The sequence below is a fragment of the Neolamprologus multifasciatus genome, chromosome 23, assembly GCF_963576455.1.
Source record: "Neolamprologus multifasciatus chromosome 23, fNeoMul1.2, whole genome shotgun sequence".
NCBI classification, from domain to species: Eukaryota; Metazoa; Chordata; class Actinopteri; order Cichliformes; family Cichlidae; genus Neolamprologus; species Neolamprologus multifasciatus.
Window position 1 is genome coordinate 17,639,963 of NC_140460.1, and position 19,795 is coordinate 17,659,757.

General features: G+C 40.1%; 2 long non-coding RNA genes across 3 annotated transcripts; both read left to right on the forward strand.

Moving 5' to 3' along the window:
* The first annotated feature begins 11,560 nt into the window (after positions 1 to 11,560).
* On the forward strand, positions 11,561 to 18,336 carry LOC146491311 (uncharacterized). The gene is made up of 2 exons (XR_014872571.1): positions 11,561 to 12,435; positions 18,188 to 18,336. It is a non-coding gene; the product is annotated as an uncharacterized LOC146491311 (long non-coding RNA).
* Positions 12,444 to 18,180, forward strand: LOC146491312 (uncharacterized). 2 transcript variants are annotated; one of them, XR_014872573.1, is made up of 4 exons: positions 12,444 to 13,838; positions 14,001 to 14,092; positions 14,565 to 15,124; positions 16,407 to 18,180. It is a non-coding gene; the product is annotated as an uncharacterized LOC146491312 (long non-coding RNA). The 2 variants fall into 2 exon arrangements; XR_014872572.1 differs by having other exon boundaries at positions 14,565 to 18,180.
* Positions 18,337 to 19,795: the final 1,459 nt, after the last annotated feature.

Sequence of the window (19,795 nt, forward strand, 5' to 3'; positions counted from 1 at the left end):
GCCAGGGCACACCGATGCCAGCTTGGTCAACTGATCGTCACATGATGAAGTCAATTACCAACAGGAAAAGGAAAGGGGATAGCACGCATCCTTGTCGGACGCCAGTATTGATCTTGAAGAAATCTGTGCAGCCGTCATCCGTCCGGACGCAGCAACGGGAGTTGGAGTAGAGACAACAAAAGGCATCTACAAACTGCTGAGGGACTCCATAGTGGCGTAGGATAGCCCATAGAGTCGGTCGGTGGACGCTGTCAAAAGCCTTCTCGAAGTCAATGAAATTAATAGAAATCTTCCTTTGGTATTCCAATGTTTGTTCAATGATCATGCGGAGGGTGAAGATTTGCTCGACGCATGACCGACCACTCCGAAACCCAGCCTGCTCTTCTCGCAATCGTTCGTTCACTGCGTGTCGTAGCCGATTCAAAAGAGCGAGGCAAAACACTTTCCCAGGTACCGACAGCAACGTGATGCCCCGCCAGTTGTTACAGTCACCCAAATCACCTTTTTTTGAAAGTTTGATGATGGTGCCTTTTGTCCAATCATCGGGTACATGTGATGTTGACCGGCAGGCGTTTGGGAGTCTTGTAAGGGCGGCTTCAAGATGGGGTCCGCCATGCTTCAGCATTTCGGCGAGGATTTCGTCCAGGCCTGCGGCCTTTCCACTCTTGAGGAGTCGGATCGCTGTCTTGACTTCAGTGATGCTGATTTGTCCGATATCGACAGGAAGAAGATCCATGGAAGGTGCCAGGTCTTCGGCCTCGAAAAGTTGGGGTGGCTCAGGTTGGTTCAGAGTATCGCGGAAGTGTTCGACCCATCGTTGGTCTTGTTCAGCTGAAGTAAGGAGGACACGTCCATTTTTGTCTCGGATTGGAACACCGCAGCCACCACGAACCCCAGTTAGATCTCGTACAATGCGATATAAGGTTCGGGTATCGTTCCGATCGGCTGCTTCTCGGGCTTTGATGCCTTTAGCTTCGATCCATTCACGCTTGTCACGTCGGCAGCTGCGTTTGTTGGGCAAGGTCTTGGTAGGTACAACCGTATAAGGGGAAGGCTGTGGGGTGAAGGCACGGGGAGCGCATCTCGGTGAGTGAAACTACCCCCTCTGTCCTACCGGAACAGTGCACATTCAGACAGCACGACATCGCTAATGCTGGGCAGACACTGTGTGATTTTTGGCCCATTTTGAGCCGATTTTTGAGTCGTGCGACCGTTTTGGTAATCGGCCCGATTTTGGCCTTCATCGTGTCGTGCATCGTGTAGTATACGTGGGGTAACGAGAAGCGATTAACACCTAACGGCCAGCTCCCGATCATCAATCGCTTGGTCGTGAGGATTGTTTATTATCAGATGACTTCCTGATATTATATAAGAACACTGTCGTGAGGATGTCATCGCAGCTTCACACACTGCGCACGCGCAAACACATAACATGTTGGTGAAAAAGACGGAGCAGCACAAGAGCACCTGGCTTGGTGCAACAATTCTAACTCGAGACATTCAAGGATAGACTTTTGGTTAGTTTCGGAGAGTTTTGACAGCAATAGCATAGATGTAAGTGCATGGCCTTCTCCAGCAACAGATTATGAAGCCATATATATTAAAATAAATTTAACTTCCCTCTCTAATTCTTCTGTTGTTAAATTTACATATTGGAAACTCAACAGCTCATTATTACAGAAAGACGATGTGAAAAAGGATATTAAAGAACTGATCTCAAACTTTTGGTCTATAGCTCAAGAAAATTTAAAGTAAATTGGCAAATATTTAAGGAAGGTTGGCAGCCTTAATGCGAAATCCAAAAGGTTAGAGGAAGAAAATATAATCTCTGAAATTACACAGTTATCTAATAAACAAATTGACACTTTAACTGAAGAGGATAAATTGAACCTTGCTAAATTACAAGATAAATTAGCTCGTTTATACTCAGACAAAGCAAAAGCAGCCTTTATCAGATCAAGATCTAAATGGCTTGAAGAAGGTGAGCGTAATTCCCATTATTTCTTCAGTTCAGAAATGAAACACTCAAGCATGAATAATATTACAATTAATGATAAATGGGGTTATAACAGAGGATTACAGATTAATCTCTAAACATTGTAGTCATTTCTATAAGGAACTTTATTGCTCTACATTTTCTCAGAAAGCTGCAGATCACCTCTTAGAATTGCTGAATTTTAAATCTATCAGCCAAGAAGATTCTATATTATGTGATCAACCCATTTCATTAGAAGAAGTCAAAAATGCAATGGGGCTATTAAAAAATAATAAATCTCCAGGTACGGATGGTCTTACTGCAGAATTATATAAAACTTTTTCTGAAGAGTTGTCTCCCTTTCTTCTTGAGGTATTTGCAGAAAGCATAGGAAACCAACAACTTCCCACTACGATGAATCAAGGTTAGACCACGTTGATTCCGAAGCCTAATAAGGACCTATTAATGATTGATAATTGGAGACCAATTAGCTTACTAAATAATGATTATAAAGTATTTGCTCTAATTGTAGCTAACAGACTTAAGATGGTTCTTGACTCTGTTATTGATGAAACACAATCTGGCTTTATGCCCAAAAGACATATAACTAACAATATCAGATTGGTTTTAGATATTCTTGATTATTCTGACCTCATAAATTGCAATGGTTTCATATTACTTTTAGACTTCTACAAGGCCTTCGATACGGTGGAGCGTGAATTTATATTTCAAGCTCTAGATAAGTATGGTTTTGGCACTTACTTGTCTACAGCAATTAAAACATTATACAGTAACAGTAACAGCAGTATTAAATTAACAAACGGCACTTAACCCAGATTTAACATATAATCTCTATTGCTATTGAAACAATCTCCACATTTTCAAAGCTTCTGGATTGTACTTGAATATTCCTAAATGTGAACTTATGGCGATAAAAGAATGTTCAAAAACAGCTTTGTGTAACATTCCAATAAAACAAGAAGAAGAAGAACCAAAAATCAGGAAAGAAGAATCACTGAAAATTTCTATCCTATTCTAGAGAAACTCAAACACAGATTTAATCAGTGAGATTTGTCGTTAAAAGGCAGAGTATTAATAACTAAAGCAGAAGGTATCTCTCGTCTTACATACGCTGCATTGGCATTGCACCTTCATAATAAACTCATAAAAGAGGTTGATAAGTTACTTTTCAACTTAATCTGGAAAAATAGGACACACTACATTAAAAAAACAGTTCTTATGAACTCCTATGTCAATGGAGGACTTGATGTGTTAGATTTTAACAATTTAAACAACACATTCAAAATAAATTGGTTAAAGAATCTAATTACTAATCCTACTTCCATTTGGAATACTATACCTGTGTTCATGTTTTCTAAGTTAGGTGGCAATGAATTTTTCCTTACTTGTAATTTTGATATTGATAAAATCCCTATAAAAATCTCTGCTTTTCATCGTCAAGCTTTTTTAGCATGGACTCTTATTTACAAGCATAACTTTAGTCCACACAGTTATTATATCTGGAATAACAAGGATATTTTATTTAAAAGAAAATCTCTCTTCTTAGATAATTGGTTTAGGAATAACATTGTTTTAGTCAACCAATTATTTGATTCAAATGGTACGCTTTTCTCCTATGAAGAACGTTGTTTACATTTCAATTTAGCTATAAATTGTCATGATTATACAAAAGTATTTGGCTCAATACCATCAGGGGCTTGTATGCTGTTTAAGAATCAACTTAATATCACTTCATTCCACAGGCCGTTGGCATCTCCTATACAAACTTTTGTTGGCAAGATTTGCTTTTCTAAGCAATCTAAAAACAACAATAAATCTATCAGATCTATATTTCAGAGTACTATAACCACGGTACCATATGTAATTTTTTTCTGGAACCGGTTGTCAGATGGTATTATGTGGAACGAAGTTTGGAGACTCCCTAATCAGTTTTTCATTACCAACAAAATTAAAGATATTTCTTATAAATTAATACACAGAATTTATCCTTCTAAAGATTATCTTCAAAGCAAATTCAAATTAGACATTGATACAAGCTGTAGCTTTTGTAAAACTTCCAAGGAATCTACTATACATCTTTTTTGGTTTTGTAACCTTGTGCAAGATTTTTGGCAGAGTTTATGTGTTTTTATCTCAGAAAATGTATTTAAAGGATTTGTACTGTTTTGGAAATATGTTTTATTTGGTCTACACAAAAACCAAAGACAATTCAACTTTGATAACAGATATATGATTAACTTGTTAATTTTAATGGCTAAATTTCATATTCACAAGTCCAAATGTTTAGGAAGACATCCCTCTTTTTATGTATTCTCATTTGAACTTGTACAGTATCTTAATTCAATTAAGAACTCCACTAACCCAAAAGCTATAAAAACTATGGGTGTTTGTGAAAAAATCAAGATCTTTCAATCACTTTATTCTTTGGCTTGATCAGTTACTTTCCCCCTAGCATATTTATATTGTAGGTTCTGAATATTGTTGTTCTTTTATTTGTTTGTCTATGGTCTGCAATTCTTTTGTAAGTACAATACCATTAATGTGGTACTATTTAATTCTATCTTGTATTGTACTGATGTTTAAATAAAGGTTTGAATGAAAAAACAAAACAAAAAAACCTGGCTGCAGCCACTGGGGAGCGCCATATTGCGACCTCCACAGTAACCGGAAACACGTAAATTCAGTTAAATCAACTTTGACAGCGAAAACTAAATTGTGTTTTTGTTACTAGTGATGCTGCTGATGAATAAATTTAGTTTTAAGTTGTTTTTTAACACTCTGGGTTTATTAAAAAAAACATCACCATCCACCATCCCTTCAGCTTGTTCGTGGCCAAAAGTGTCCATGTGTTATGTTTTCGTTTTTTGCTACTTTTTCTGCATAAAAGGTAAAGGTTTTTTCATAAATATAAAATAGTCATTACTTTTTACATTTTTTATCCTTCAAACACCCTGTTATAGTACAATGCACTTGTTTGAAGACAGCCTCAAAACTCACCATTTCATATATCAGCAATGCTACTGGAAATTATTGTACAGTGGTCCCTTGCTGTTTCGCTGATTTTTTATTTTTTTATTTAATTTTTTTTACAGCACATTGTACAGTGCCATGTCTCCTGCACAGCAGCGGTCCCAACACCTGGGATCGTTTGGTACCGGGCCGCGAGAGTTTAGGCTCGGGTGTGATGTGTATGGTTTTCAGGGTTTTTAATCGTTAAGTCGGGTTCCCTGGGTCTTTTCTTGTGCTGTAGTCGTGTGTCTTATTTTGAAAGAACTATTTATACATTACCATAGCAACCAGAGAGCATTAAGAAGCAGAGAGGAGGATGTTACTCTCAGTGTTGTTGGTTTCAGGAGGACGCTGCTAATAAAGTTACACAATTACACAGTGAATTTGCGTTTATTATTATATTTACAAAATACCACAGTTTTTTCTTTGTCTGTATCATTTTATTTTGTTGTATTTATCCGCGACTCCTTAAAGGCCGGTCCGTGGAAATATTTTCTGACATTAAACTGGTCCGTGGTGCAAAAAAGGTTGGGGACCGCTGCTGTACAGTACAGAATGCGTTTAGCTTGTCGAATTCATATAAATCTTCGATCGTTAGCAGTGTAACCCTGAAGTGCTGCACTGTATGTTTGTGAGTTTTCTCCCTGACAAATACAACAATTCCGACAAAACGTTTTGCACGGTTTCATTCTATAATACTGGACTTATGTTTCTACAAAGGTTTGAACTTTAAGAGTGTTTAAACAAAAGCGAAAAGTGTGAAAATGGTCATGCCTTTCTGAGAAAAGTGTATAAAGCATGTAGTGAGGGGAGAGAGTATTCCACCCCACCTTGTGTCATCAATTTGATTGATAGACCCCAGCCTTGACCTTTTGACCCTACTGGAAGTACTCCGGAAGTGTCTAATCGATTCCAGATGTGTGTAATATGATCCATTAGCGCGACAAATTGCATCCGGTGAGGGGAGGGGGGTACTCCGGAAGTGTATAATGGATTCCATATGTGTGACTAATCACATCCGGGGGGAAAAAAGGAGAGGGTCTGTGGAGGGAGGAGAATAAAAACAGAGAGGCCGGTGCACAGTTTTCTATGCGCAGACAAGATGGAGCCTTTCACTCTGCAGCCCTGTGTTCCTCTGTACTTGGACGGGGAAGAGATCTGCTCTCCCGACGCCCTAAGCATGGGAGGCAGCAGCGACTAGTCCTGATCGGTGATCAGCAACACCCCCCCCACTGTCTACAGTCACTGGGGTGGCTGTGGGTAGGTGGCCTACTGGTGGTGGTCAGATGCCCGGTGGCGCCAGTGTCTGGCAGCCTCGCCTCTGTCAGTGCGCCCCAGGACAGCTGTGGCTACAATGTAGCTTGCCATTGCCAGTGTGTGAATGGGTGAATGACTGAATGTAGTGTAAAGCGCTTTGGGGTCCTTAGGGACTGAGTAAAGCGCTATACAAATGCAGGCCATTTACCATTTACAGTAACAGACGCGACGCGGAGAGAAGAGGAAAATAAGAGCGTCTTCATGTTCCGCAGCCAGATACCGGCTCCGAGGAGCTTGCAGGGAGAATGGCCTCTACCTTTTGAGGGGTGTGGAAAGTGAAAATAAAAACCTTTAAGATTATCCGACTAGTAACGGATTGCATTTATATAGTGCTTGGTGCATCCAGCTACATCATTGTATGTGTTTAAAAAAAATCCCTTAGTGAAAAAAAAGCACCTTGCACATATTCAGAAATCGGCCTTACTTAAACAATTAAAACACCCTCGGATGAGGTATTTTGGTTTTGTGCAGCCACTCCTTCTCAGACCAAAGTAAAGAGTTTTTCTTCATGTTTGAGCTCCTTTTACATCAGGTTTTCTCATTAGCAGAAAATAGACAGAAACCCTCAAAGAAAACGGCCTTGTTTTACACACACCAAGGAGGAGTCAACAAAATGTCACCCATAAAAACAACCCCTCTAATCAATATTAGTATTTCTTAATGCTTGTAACCTAGCAAAGTACCGACACTCGTGCAAAGAATTTCATACACATTAAAACAATTTCATCCTCGGATGAGGTATTTTGGTTTTGTGAGGTAAAGAGTTTTTCTTTATTTTCTGAGTCACTTTTACAACGGGTTCTCTCATTAGCAGAAAATAGCCAGAAACCCTCTAAGAAAACGGCCTTGTTTTACACACACCAAGGAGGAGTCAACAACCCCTCTAATCAATATTAGTATTTCTTAATGCTTATAACCTACAGTGCGCCCACCTCGTATGTGTAAAGTAAGCCTTAGTGGAAAAAAAGCGTTGCGCCTGTATTTGGAAATCGGCCCTAATTAATTTTATTAAAACACCCCGATGAGGTATTTTGGTTTTGTGCAGCCACTCCTTCTCAGACCAAAGTAAAGAGTTTTTCTTTATTTTTTTGAGTTAATTTTACAACAGGATTTCTCATTAGCAGAAAACTCTGGATAGACAGAAACCCTTAAAGAAAACGGCCTTATTTTACACATACCAAGGAGGAGTCAACAACCCCTCTAATCAATATTAGTATTTCTTAATGCTTTTAACCTAGAAAAGAATTTCATACAGGCCTCAAGTCCTTGTACGTGTAAAATAACCCAGAGTAAAAAAAAAAAAATTTAAAAAAAAAAAGCACCACGCACATATTCAGAACTCTATCCCAAACCTCGATGAGGTATTTTGGTTTTGTGCAGCCACTCCTTCTCAGACCAAAGTAAAGAGCTTTTCTTCATTTTTTGAGCTACTTTTACAGCAGGTTTTTCTCAATAGACAGAAAAACAGAAACCCTAAAAGAAAATGGCCTTGTTTTACGCACATCAAGAAGGAGTCAGACGACCGTCGGTTCATCCCGGTAAATTACCTCCAAGAGCTCGGGATGCTTCCTCCGTCATCTCTGAAATTCCAATATTTCCACACGATCTCCAATGCAATTCTATTTAAGCTATTGGTCCTCAGTCGGTAAACCAGCGTTTTGAGTTCTGGTGTTAGTCTGTATTATGGTTTTTGTTCTGATTGTCTAGTACTGCTGTTTTGGTTATTACTATCTGGTGTTATTTTGGGTTTTATTCTTGTTCAGAGTTTAACTCTTAGGTTTTGATTCCATGCTCATTCCTGTTCTGTGTCTTCTTTGTCACTCTTGTCTCTGTGGTCTCTCTCTTCTGTTTCTGTGCCTTCCTGTATGCCTGGTGTCTTAACCCTAGAGAAGATTAAATCTGTTCAGTTTTATCTCCGTATGTTGTGTGCTTGGTGTCAAACCTGTTATGTCTATGTCTCTGTGTCAAGTCTGCTTTTGTCTTGTGCTTCCTGTTTTGCCCTCCCCCCGTCTCATCTGTGTAATTTGTGTCAGCCATGTCTCCCAGCTGCTTCCTCTTGATACTGTTCACCTCTTGTATTTGGTGTCTGCGTCTTCCCCTGCTCATCGTTGCGTCATACCCTCATACTCGCCTGTGTGTTCTGTTCCAAGCTCTGTTTCTAGCCTTATCACTTTAGTTTTCTGTTTTGATTTATGCCAGTAATAAAGCTGAGTTCTTTGAGTTTACGTTTCGTCTCCACAAGTCTGCATAAGGGTCCCTCTTTCCTGACTGCCGCACACAGCACACAACATGTCAACTGTCCTATTTTAAGTTTTTTAAAACCAGATGAAACTTGTCAGGATCAGTACTTGAACTCTGTTATTTGCATAAAGGATAGTGTGTGGCGGACCACTCACACCCAAGTTGAAGGGAAGTGCTGGGGTGGAGATTTTGACGCTTACTGTATGTGAGGTTGTTCAGAGTCAGTTAATAAAGTTGGAGTGAGACACTGAAACCTCTCCGGTCATTATTGCATACCTCCACATTGGTGACCCCTGTGGCAAACATGCTAAGGCTCGAAGACGAAGCCAGCTCCGGCCTGGAAGCATCGGCTGCCGCCGGACTTCCACCTCCGCCGATGGCTGCGTTTGCTGTGGTGCTTAAATTGCCGGATTTTTGGCTTCACGACCCTCCTTCATGGTTTGTGCACGTAGAAGCTCAGTTTGCTCTTCGTGGAGTTTCAGCCGACAATACTAAATACCACCATGTGGTGGCCTCACTTGACCCGCTGTCAACCCGCCGCGTGATGACTCTCCTCCGGGACCCCCAGCCCAAAGCAAGTACACCGCCCTCAAGGCGCTGCTGCTGCGGCGTTACTTTCTCTCTGATGCTGAGCGGGCCGAGAAACTCCTTTCACTCGCGTGCCTGGGCGACGGCACCGCTCTCAAGCTCATGGAGAGCATGCTGTCCTTACTGGGCGCAGATGACGGAGGATCCCTCTTCACCCACCTCTTTCTCCGACAGCTGCCGGCTCCAGTGCGCGCTGGCCTTGCCAACTCCCCGCTATTGGTCACAAAGGATTACTGCTCCCTTGCGGAAGAGGCGGATCGCATCTTCCTGGCTACCAGGAGTTTCGGCGTTCAGGCGATTGTCCCGGACTCACCAGCGGTTTCCCCCGCCCCCTCACCGATGCTCCAGGGGCCCTCTGACTCGTCCACGGTGGCTGGAATCGCTGCACGGCGGCACCGCGGCACCGCGGAAAAGGGCTTTGTTTTTATCACCAGCGTTTTGGAGCGAAGGTACGGCACTGTCTCCCGCCTTGCAATTTCCAGACCCAGGCAAACGGGCACGCCAGCGCTCTGATTTTTACAACCGTTTTCTCCCCAGAGCGGCGCATCTGCTGAAGCCCCTTTATGGGGCGTTAAGAGGTAAGAAGGCTAATGACTCGAGAAACTAGACTCCGCTGCCCTTCTGGCCCACCCATCCCTGTCGGCGCCGATTGCATTGACCACCGATGCATCGGACATAGCGGTGGGTGCGGTGCTGGAACAGCGAATCTCGGGTGCCTGGCAACCGCTCGCCTTTTTCAGCCATACGCTACATCACAGCGAGCGCAATTACAGCGTTTTTGACAGGGAGCTACTGGCTCTCCACCTGGTGACTCGTCATTTCCATTTTTTTCTTGAGGGTCGTCACTTTACCACATACGTGGACCACAAACCCTTGAAGCTTAAATCCACGCAGATGGGCCTCATACTGGAGGACAGACCCGTGCAGGACGGCAGTCCACTCCCGGTCTGTGATGTTTCCACCGGCCGCCCTCGCCCGGTGGTTCACGTTTCCTGGCATCGTCAAGTTTTTGACTCGGTACATGCTCTCTCTCATCCGGGGGTCCGGGCCTCTGTTAAACTGGTCAGCTCTAAATTTGTTTGGCCGGGCCTTCGCAAATCGGTTAAGGAATGGGCGGCGGCGTGCATTCCTTGCCAGTGTGCAAAGGTTCATAAACACACTAAAGTGCCCCTGGAGCAGTTCTTCATACCCGGCAAATGTTTTGATCATGTCCATGTTGATCTGGTGGGTCCTCTGCCGCAGTCACAAGGTTTTACGCACCTTTTGACTATTGTTGACCGCACCACCCGGTGGTGGTCCCCCTGGCGTCCACTACCGCAGCAGTGGTGGCCAAGGCATTTTTGTCAAACTGGGTCTCGCGTTTCGGCCCCACCACGGACATTACCTCAGACAGAGGCCCCCAGTTCATTTCCGAGCTTTGGTCGGCCATGGCTGATGGGCTGGGGGCCAAGGTCCACCGCACAACCGCATACAACCCGCAAGCTAATGGGATGTGTGAACGGTTCCACCGGTCGCTTAAGGCTGCTTTTCGCGCCTCCTTAAAAGATGGCAATTGGGTTGACCGCCTCCCATGGCTCCACTCACACCCAAGTTGAAGGGAAGTGCTGGGGTGGAGATTTTGGTGCTTACTGTATGTGAGGTTGTTCAGAGTCAGTTAATAAAGTTGGAGTGAGGCACTGAAACCTCTCCGGTCGTTATTGCATACCTCCACAAGTGTACAATTGTATAGGAAAAAATAAGCAATAATTCTTAAAATATTACAATCTTTTCATGCCCTAATTGCAATGTGGCATTACTGTGTTAGCAAAATATAGAGTTACTGCTGTTATTAACCATCATCAATCATCAATTCTGTTGCATTTTTTTTTTTACTGCAACAAGGTTGAATAACTGTAACATGGTTGAATCTTTGATGGTCTTTTTTGAGTTGGTCTTGCACTTAACTATAAAATGTCTGAAATAATTTTTAAGCTTTTTTTTTACAACATATTTCCAGATGAGGGCATGACAGAATCAGCACAGGGGCAAAGAACACAAAAGGAAATGCAGACCCAGAGAAAAGGGAAAATATTAGTAGAAGTGAATGCGAGGGATGGAATAGACTGTGACCCAGGAAAAAAGAAAACAAAAGAGTAGCTGCAAAAAAACAGAAAGATCCAGGATCAGTCCAAATCATCATCAGCTGGATCAATGTATGGATTCAAGTTTAGTGTGAAAATGTTGGACTGTTCCTTTATCAGTGTCTAACAATAAGTGTATTCAATTCAATTTTCAATTCAGTTTTATTTATACAGTGCCAAATCACAGCAATAGTTGCCTCAAGGTGCTTTATATTGTAAGGTAGACCCTACAATAATTCCCCCGCCCCCCAAATAGTATAACCCCCCCCCTCCCCAATGATAGGCACTTTGGCAATTAAGGGAAGGAAACACTCCATGCTGTGGAAGAGAGCGAGTGATTAATTGTGATGATTTAATGCAGAGAGGTCTACTAACAGGGAGCAATGTAATGTCCATGGCTGTATCCCAATTCAGGGTCTGCAGCCTTAAAGTACGCAGCCTTAACGGTCCGCAAGGGCCGCGTACTCAAAGACCGCTAAGGCCAGAAGTGCGAGGCTTGCAAAATGGGACGGTCTAGCCTCCGTCGCACTGCCCAGGTTGCCTAGCAACCATGATACTAACAGCTGGAAACATTTCATACAGCATTGTTTGACAGAAATGAAGGAGAAAATCTTTTGTTCATTTGTTTGTTTGTTTCTACATGAGCTTTGATCATTCTCTGTAAGATTAAGGTCAGCTATTGAACGGCGTATATTTTAAAGTAAAGGCTTTAAAACCAAGTTAGCACAAACGTCACTAATGTCACATAAATTTGCCGACATGTGGCCAACAGTAATGTTTTAATGTTCTTCGTTATTAAACATTTGCACATAAATAAGTGACATAATATTCAGTACTTACTTAAAGTTTACTCTTCGGGCACCCCTCATCCGCCGTTTTTTTTTCCGGCAAAATTATGATGTCAAGACTCATGATCAAAGTGTCAATCAATGAACAGATGATGGATCAATAACTGCAGCTGGATTGTGTTTGTTCTCTCCATCAGATTCCTGTCAACTCACAATCGACACAAACAGAGTACACACAAATCTCCAACTGTCTGACAACTACAGGACAGTGAGACATGTGGAGGAGGTTCAGTCATATCCTGATCATGCAGACAGATTTGATGTTTGGCCTCAGCTGCTGTGTAGTAATGAACTGACTGGTCGCTGTTACTGCACTGTAAAATGTAATTCTAGATGTTTGTTATTTCAACATATTATTCTATATCAGTTTGACGATAGATGACTGAAGTTGTTGTTATAACATAGAATTACAAGTTTAAAACGTCCCAATTACACCAAAAAAAAGCTAACTTGAAAACTCATGTCCAGCTAAATCAGCAACTTATGTGAATTTGACAATGTGGGTAAGTTGAGCACAGCAGGATTCAAAACTGTCCCACGTGACTGCTATCGAGGTGCATCATGGGGAATTGGCGGTTAACGACATGCTCACTTTACTTGGACGTTTTCTAATCGTCTTCTTTGGAATATGCTTTCAAGGTGAGTAACATTGGTTTTAACTATAAGGAAAGAGAGCTACAAAAGTTGGAACATGTTTTGAATTTATGGCATGACGTGGGTTTTCTCTTTTACCGAAATGTTTGCTTTAGCTAATGTAACTTTAGCCGACAAGGTCCGGCTTGTGTGTCATGACCAAATTTGACCTAATAAACTGACATATGGCCTTTTTTATGGGTTTAATGTGGCACTGACCAAATCACAAGTATTGTGCCGCTAGCTTTAAGGTTGTGCACTCAACCACTGTTGTGATATTAGCAAGCTAACTGAGCTAATTAATAAAGCTTATTTCATATTGTCTCTGTACTTGAAAATTTCTTTCAAGTTCACAGGCTGTTATATTTTGGTGGAAGTTCATTTTGGCAATATTTCCAATAACTGACTGGGTTCAAAAAGAACTTTTTGCAGGACCCCGATGCTTGTTGTCATCTGTTTACCCCTATGTAATCACTTAAGTTGTTATTAACTGCTGCATGCTAAGCTGCACTGAGGATTGAGAGAAAATATGGTCTACAAACCAGCATTATATTAGTTTTTATCAGATAGTCCTCCAGTGTGTTTATTTTTTCCTTTAATTATATTGTGCAGCTATTTGTTACCCTGAAATGCTTTATGCTTAACAACAGCTCACTATTTTAACTTATTTTTGAACTCTTGTGATCAGCATGACTAGATTGTGTGAGTTTCCATACTAAAAGAGCTGTAGTGATAAAATAATTGGCATAAGAGACACAGATTTTTGGCATGATATACTGCAGAAGTTTTTTTTTTTGCATAATTTACCTTTTAATTAAACTGCATTCCCTGTATTGTAACAAAACTAACATTGTTTATATGTCAGAAAATTAGCAAACATGAATAAATGGCGAAAACAATATAATTATAACATATATTTTTATTTTACTTATTTTAGGTCTGTGAAGCCAAACTTGATGCTGGGGATTTATTTTTGTCAGTGGAGTCAAATGATAAGTTACAATTTGTGCATTTTGTCATACTGGAAACACCACAGATTATATTGTAACTTAATAGCTCTGTAGAACAAATGATATAAAGATTGTAGTGTCAGGGTACTTCTTAAGAAGTAATATTGCACTATTGATGATCGCATGCAGGTGGCATAAACTAAATATTCAGACGTGCTACCAACAAATGATTCATTAACAAAAGCAATGGAGCAGACTGTTTAGGTTCTTGTGGTTGTAATAACATCCATAACTGAAGGTTTGTCATTAATTTATTTTCACAGGTCTAGATGATCACATCTGACTTTGTAATTTAAATGAGGTGGACTTGCAAACTTTGCACTCTTTTGGGTAAATTGCTGTCTACTACATATACACAGAATGTGCACAGTATTTCAGATATAAAAAGGGATAATGTAATGGACTTGCTGGCTTTAATGTAAAAAGCCTGCTGTGCAGCTTTAATGAGGCAGTTGGACTAAAACAGTATATTGCTCATCAAGGTAAACATCTGAGGAATAAGGAAACTGCTACTTGTCCTTTTACTCAGTGTTCTTTTAATCGCACATTTACTAAAGTTTTACATCACATAAGTCATTTTCACAATCATTCTACTTTAAAAGATTTCAAGACAGAGCATATTGTTCTCTGAACTTTCTTGTTTGCTGAACGGCAGGTAAAGTGCATCTTTTTGTTTGTTTGCTTTTGTGTGTTTTTGTTTTCTCTAATGGTCCTCAGATGACGGTTTGCTTAAATTTGGGTGTCAAAGAATCTTTTTTTTTATTCTGCCTGTACTCCCCACCCCTCTTCTTCTGTTGCTCAGGTTGAAGCAGAATTTGCTCGTCTTACATCTGTTGACCTGAAAGGGTTCCTTTTTGCTATGCTTGACCATTATGGAGAGGTTCGTGGAGCTGAACAAAATCAAGAGCGGCATAGGAGGGCTAACTAGGCTCATAAAATGTTTCGGTGATGATGTAAGTGTTCAACTGCGAAATCTAATCCTTTGTTTAAGTTTTAGGTTATCCAGTTCAACTGATGAACTCATTGAAAGAAAGCTGATAAGTAAAGTCTGTCATCATATTTCACAACTGGACATTTAGCATGGTAACTTTTACTGTGTATATTGGTGGTAGGTTGGATATCATATTCTACTTGAATGTCCTGATAAGCCTGATTCCAAATCTCCAATGATAATCATATATTGATGGAATTATGTATCAAAAAGCTGTGTATTTGGAGCTGTCTACTTGCTTCATAAACACTGTTTAAAAAGTGTTTTTGTTTTCTTTTTGACTTCTTTGACCAGAGCCCTACACAAAGGAAGAGGACAGAGGACCTCATTTTCTAAAGGAAGATCCCTCACACACTTTCAAGACTGGGAAGGTTAGCATTGTTTCTTTCAGTAAATTTAGTAATGACAGCACCACAGTGGATTTTAAATTAAACACGTGGCATCTATGAAACAATAGATGCCACATGATAACATGTGTACTTTTTCCTCACCAAATATATTATTACAAGATCTTTGACACTGGATTTGGTCTAGGTTTCAAAGAAACTAACTGGCAAGCTAGCATTGATATTATTAGTGTCTTGTGTTTATTCATGTCTTCACCAGGGTCTTTGACATTTCGCTGCTGTACTGTTCACTTCAGCTTTACGTTTGATTTCTCACATTGTATATTGTAATGGCAGAGATATTAGGATATTCAAGGGACTGCAGTGGCTGGACCAATGTCCTGGACCCTGGAAAAGAGACTGTAGACTGGGTAAGCAATTAAAGGTTACTGGCCCAGAGTCATTGGACAGCTGAGTAAAGGTGGATGTTGATATTCAGTGCCAATTATGCAACCTGTTCAGCCATGTCTATATGCTCTTTTTTCATGCTTTTAATATAGGGAAAAAAAATAAACTTTAATCAATAAACTGATTAAAGAAGCATTGTCTATGGAGCCACAATCTGATCGTGTAGTGTAGCTGCAGTTTGCACATTTCATGTATTCTCAGCCAGATTTGGTTTAGAGCACAGCCAATATTTAGCATAAGTAGATTTAAATTCACACACACTGGCGATGGCAGCTACATTGTAGCCACAGCCACCCTGGGGCGCACTGACTGCGGCGAGGCTGTCGGACACTGGCGCCACCGGGCCCTCTAACCACCACCAGTAGGCAACAAGTGAAGTGTCTTTCCCAAGGACACAACGACTGAAACTGTCGGAGCCGGGGCTCGAACCGGCAACCTTCCGATTATAAGACGAACTGTCAACTCTTGAGCCACGATTCAGTCATCCACCCATGTGTGTGAATGACTGAATGTGTAGAGCGCTTTGGAGTCCTTAAGGTACTGATAAAGTGCTATACAAATACAGGCCATTTACCATTTAAATTGAAAGTTTTGTTTGAATTCTGCAATTGAAGACATGCTCTGTTATTTATGAACATGGTCTTTGTTTAAAGCAAGAAATGGATTTGTAACATGGGGGTGCATATCTCATTCTGAAAAAACTTTAACAACTAATAAGTGTTACCCAAAGCCAATCACCATAATCCAAGGCATCAGTATGGCTCTTCTTTGGAAAGACATGAATTCTTAAGCACGAGGGTTATTGTGTAATTGTAATTGTGTAATTTTATTTTATTTTTGTCTTTGAACCCTTTTATAGCCGACAGGTATTGAAGACACGTTTTCTAAGAGGATGAAAGTTGCCATTGTGATGGTGAAAGAAGAAGACATCATCAATGTGTTGGTTGTCCTTGAGGCAGCAGTAATCCTGTCTAATCTGAGGGATGTCTCAAGTGCCATTTCCATGCTGATGGGCCTTCTTTTTGCCCTCAACATAGACTATCCAAAGGAACTTAAGGGCATCTTTGAAGTCATTCAGAACATCCTAATGAACATTGGTGGAAGGCAGTGCGTCTCACTAGTGCCTGGTCTAAGAAACAGACTCTTGCAGAACGCCATGCAGAACTGTAATTGTATGCTCACAGCGTACAATTCCCTTAGCGTTAAGGACAGTTTTTATTTTACTGTTTGTTTTTTTATTCTTGCAAGTTCTCATTCTCAGTTTTGTATGTCACTAAATGACTAGACTTTAGATTCGAGATTAGACAATTAGTCATTTGTTGATGGTTTAAGAAACTTATGTGAACAACAATATAATGGTAGACTCTGCACATGCTTATCTCATGCAAGTCAGTAGTTTTTCCTTTGTTTTGCAATTGAGCAGACTCAAACTAATGTTTCTGAAATATTCATATTATCAAATGTTTCAGAAGCATGCACTCATTTTCAGAGATATTGGTTCTGTGGAATTTGTTGCAATTGTAAACGAAGACAAATACAAGAGTTTGATGTCTTAGTTGTTATAAACTGATCTTTACTGTCACTTATCAAAGGTTTTGTACTATTTTAATATTTCAAGTTTTATGCTAACAGGTGTGACTGAGCACAATGAAGTTTAAAAATTTTGCAAATGTAAAGAATAACTTTTCTAAAATAGCAAGTGTCCCGTTGATACATTACATTAATGCAGACTTTATGTTGTTACTTCACAAGAATCACTACTGCTCCTAGAGTATTGGTCAGAATTTAATCTTCACCCAAACTGGGCTCAAGTTCAAATTTATTGTTTCACAGCGAGCAACTTTTGAGTCTTGATGGATTGTGATGAGCTACGTCACTGATTTTTCTGTTTCTCAGATGACTAAGATAGCACAATAAATGGTGAATGTTGGGTGCTCATGAGTAATTGTCTTGTCATGTTCTTAAAACAAACTTTCTGCCTGAAATGATCAGATACACTTTAATGGAATCTGTGGGTTTTTATTTTTTTCTGTAAACAACAGAAAATTAATTTAAGGGAATGTAGATATTTAAACCTGAGATCTAAGATAAACCTAACAGGTAATTTTGCTGAAATGGATGTTAGAAAGCTAAAAAAAAATAAAAAATTAAGATGTCCAATACACATTTTTCTTTACATCCAGTCAATCAATTCTGATAATTAAAATGAAACTGATTTACAAGTTCACTCAGCTACCTTAAGGAGCTCAGTTAATTAATAAACTTAAATCAACTTAGCTAACAGATTATGTTAGTTAAGCTAAAATAGATTCCCAAGTTAAAAGAGCTACTAAAGTATTTGAATTAACTAAAAAACCCAAGTCAACTGAACTAGGACAAGAGTTTAAACAATAGATTATTTTACTTTAGCTGAAAGGGTTTTCAAGTGAAAATGACAATTAAAGGAGTTGAACTGACTAACAAATCTCAGTCAACTAAACTAAGACGAAAGTTTAGACAACATGTGATTTTTCAACAACATAACATTTGGTTGTGTTACAAGAACAAACTCTATTTCTTGACTTAACTTAAAATTTTAAGGCAGCCCTTTACCTGATATTTTTAAGTTGAAACAACAAGTTATATTTTACAGTGTGGGAGGTCGAGTGGAGTGGAAGAGTTGACATGTCAGTGAGTTACAGAAGAATCAGAAGGAAAGGAGACAGTTATGACTGTGTGTTTGGATACAATGATCAGTCCTGGAGTCTGAACTGCACTGATAATGGTCCTGATTCTGTCTGTCACGCTAACAGTCGAACATCCATCTCCTCCTCCTCTGTCTCTAACAGAGTAGCAGTGTATGTGGACTGTCCTGCTGGCACTCTGTCCTTCTACAGAGTCTCCTCTGACACTCTGATCCACCTCCACACCTTCAACAACACATTAACTGAATCTCTTTATCCTGCATTTTATTTCTTTCCTTGTGCCTCAGTGTGTCTGTGCTGAGTTGAGAGTAAAGAGTGTCCTCCTGTTAGAGAAACACTCTGACTGTTTAACTGATTATTCAGTCTGTACATGTCTGTTTCTTTCACCCAGAAAAAATGGTAAATGGCCTGTATTTGTATAGGGCTTTACTAATCCCTAAGGACCCCAAAGCGCTTTACACATCCAGTCATCCACCCATTCACACACTGGTGATAGCAAGCTACATTGTAGCCACAGCCACCCTGGGGCGCACTGACAGAGGCGAGGCTGCCGGACACTGGCACCACCGGGCCCTCCGACCACCGGGTGAAGTGTCTTGCCCAAGGACACAACGACCGAGACTGTCCAAGCCGGGGCTCGAACCGGCAACCTTCCGATTACAAGGCAAACTCCTAACTCTTGAGCCATGATTCATGGATTCAATGAGTTGATGACATTTCTAAATGATTTCAGTGCTTTAAAGATGGAACTATGATTATTCCAGGATCCACGTTTTTTTTTTCCACTCAAAGTTTCACAGTCAATACCAGTATGTTGTGTTTCTCTGAATCTCAGTTCACAACCAGCTCCTCTGCATTTTCAATAGGTCTGAGCTCATTAAAATGAATACAATGTTTGATTTCTCTTTCTTAATGTGATTTTTCCATAATTCTTAAATAAGAGGACATCCAATAGTACTCAGTGTATAAAATATTCAAGACATTCAGCGTCTCTCCTGTTTCTGTCATTTTATAAAATCAACTGCTTTTAAAAACTAATCCAATCAAAGAAACATGGACTGTCACTAACATCTCCTTGAACACTTCATCAGTGGTGATTTTTCGCCCTCTCCTGCCAAGAAGATGAATTGCATGGTTTCAATTTAATTAACACACAACACAAAGTGTTTTTAAATCTACCTTTTCTAATTGTTCGCAAATATTTATTCACTTAAATTCAATTTTATTTATATAGCGACAAATCAAAACAGCAGTCGCACCTACAATAATACATGCAGAGAAAAACCCGACAATCATATGACCCCCTATGAGCAAGCACTTTGGTGAAGGAAAAACTGAGATTTAACATTTCATTTCATTTCATTTCATTTATTTATTTATTTCACACTTGGTACAAAAAAAATCAAACAAACCAACCACACTTTCTATCAAAAACACTACAACCATGTGTGAAAAGGAGCAGGAAGAAGAAAATATTCTTATTAAACCCTGCCCCCTATCTACAATCCAATTTATATTACAAGTGGGCACCAAAAATCAGGGAACAAAGCAACATTAACAGTTA